Source organism: Elephantulus edwardii, unplaced genomic scaffold (assembly GCF_000299155.1).
Source record: "Elephantulus edwardii isolate Elephantulus edwardi_28Jun2011 unplaced genomic scaffold, EleEdw1.0 scaffold00131, whole genome shotgun sequence".
In the NCBI taxonomy this organism is placed as follows: domain Eukaryota; kingdom Metazoa; phylum Chordata; class Mammalia; order Macroscelidea; family Macroscelididae; genus Elephantulus; species Elephantulus edwardii.
The window spans coordinates 5179081-5181310 of NW_006399881.1; positions in this window are offsets into that span (position 1 = coordinate 5179081).

Below are 2230 nucleotides of genomic sequence, written 5' to 3' on the forward strand. Positions count from 1 at the left end.
AGGACCCATTTGACATCAGCAATGATATGCCTGGTGCCATGGCCTCTTCTACACCCAGCACAAGATTCCTTTAAAACGGGATGGGAAGTGACTACCAAGTCTGAATCTCCTCTCCACCCCTTACTGGATGTGGTCTCAGTCCTAATTCCAAAGCTCAATTAGGGAACTTTGTTCTCTTTCACCTTTCCCAAAATGTTTGCTATGGCTTCTCTCGTACTGCCGCCAAGTTGAATGAAGCCAATTTATAGCTGAACTTCCCGCGGGTTCTTTCTCCCACAGAGCAGCTAGTGGATGCCAACCTTGTACCTTTGGGTTGGCAGCACCCATTACCCACTAGAGCTCCCTCATATTATGTTGCAGACCGAGGGTCCCAAAGATTGGAATAATTTTATAATTATTAATAATGAGACAAACAGCCAGGAATGAGATAGAGCAGAGAACATAAAACAGGGGGCCAGCAGTTCTCGACTGAAGACCCCAAGCCAAGCTTCTCTGTATCTTTATTGAAAGTTACCAGGAAGTAAATCACAAAGAGAATTAAATGCAAATGAAGCCAAGCTCTTTCTATAGAAAACCTTCTGCTTGACTCAGGAAGGAGGGGTTCACAAATGCAAGATTTTGGTTTACCCTTAACTATTAACCTTGATGCCTCAGGGTGAACTCTAGCTCAGGAAGTAACACTCCCTCTGTAGGGGGCCCCTTGCTGTCTCCCGTCTTGCAGGGAACAAACAGCTCATTTTCTAGGATCTGCCACAAGAGAAATCCTAATTTATAAATCTGTAATTCCTTCAATTCCTGAACAAGGGTTTTCATATAATATTTGGTATCAAGTTTGGCTTCCCATAATATTATGTGCCATCAAGTATGACTCATAGCAATGCTATGCAGATCTGAACCGTGTCCTATCCTGTACCATCTTCACCATCTGACACTCAGCCCATTGCTGCAGTAACTGTGTCAAACGCACTTCTGAGGGTCTTCCTCTTGTGCTGATCCTGCACCTTTCCAAGCATGTCCCTCTCCAAGGAATAGCCTCCTAGGAACATGCCCAGAGTATGGAAGATAAAGTTTTGTCATCTTTGCCTCCAAGAGGCATTCTAGCTGGCCGCACTTTCTCCAGGACACTATGTTCTTCAGGCAGTCGATGGATATTCAGTACTTTCCCCCAGCACCAACTACAAAGGCATCAATTCTTCTGTTATGCTATTATAGTAATACATTATGTATTGGCCTACTGTCCCACAGAGCAACGATGTCAGTTTAAAGACTAAGGTCTACTTGATACAATTGCTCCCTAGGCATGCCACCTACATCTTGTGTAGGGCAAGCAACACTGTAGACTGCAGTGGCAACAATTAGTCTTTTTTTTAAAATAAACAACATTTAATTTTTTCCCCCTTTATTATTTTGTGTGTGTACCGTCAAATCAGATCTGACTGGTTCAGGAGGAGGTTGCCCCTCCTTCTCCAGCAGAGCATCTGGTGGATTTTAACCGTGTACCTCGGAGATTACAGTGCAGCTTCTTACCACTAGACCACCAGAGCTCACTAACAATTAGTCTTTTTAAGAAAAGAAAAAAATGAGCACTTAAATCAGATTAGCAATTCCTTTCCCACTAAGGGCCAAAGTCATATTTTAGGCTTTATAGACAAGATCTACAAAGCAACAGTGTAAATGTTTAACTTTAAGTAGGATGAAAGAAAAATTTTCAAATCCAGCAGCTCCTTGGCTCACAAGATACCCCAACACAGTAGGCACCAAATCTGCTGGTCCCTGCTTTAGATGAGACCTGCTCTGACATGAATATGCCACCCCCAGGTACACGTTTCCCATAACATTGTCAACCGACATGCTCCATTCAAGTGACGGTTTTAGAGGTACGCACTCAGAAGTTATTGGCCACACTGTTCTCATCAGTTCTAAAACTATACCTTTCAGGAAGCAGTTATTCGGTCTGGCAACCCAAGGAACCTCCAGGTGAGGTCAAACTACCAATTATCGACCACTTGTGCACAAATAAAGTGTTAAATTCCGTTCTCTAGCCCTACAAGTCATTTCAAGTACTTGTCAGCTTCAGTAGGGACTTTTTTTTTAATTTATAGGGAATAATGCATTGTATCGAAAGGAACTAGCAGATACAGAAGAATGTAATGAAATAGCATTTGAGCCAGAGCCTACGGTGATGGAGGCAGAAGTTCAAGCTGCTTTGAATAGCAAAAAATAAGGCCCC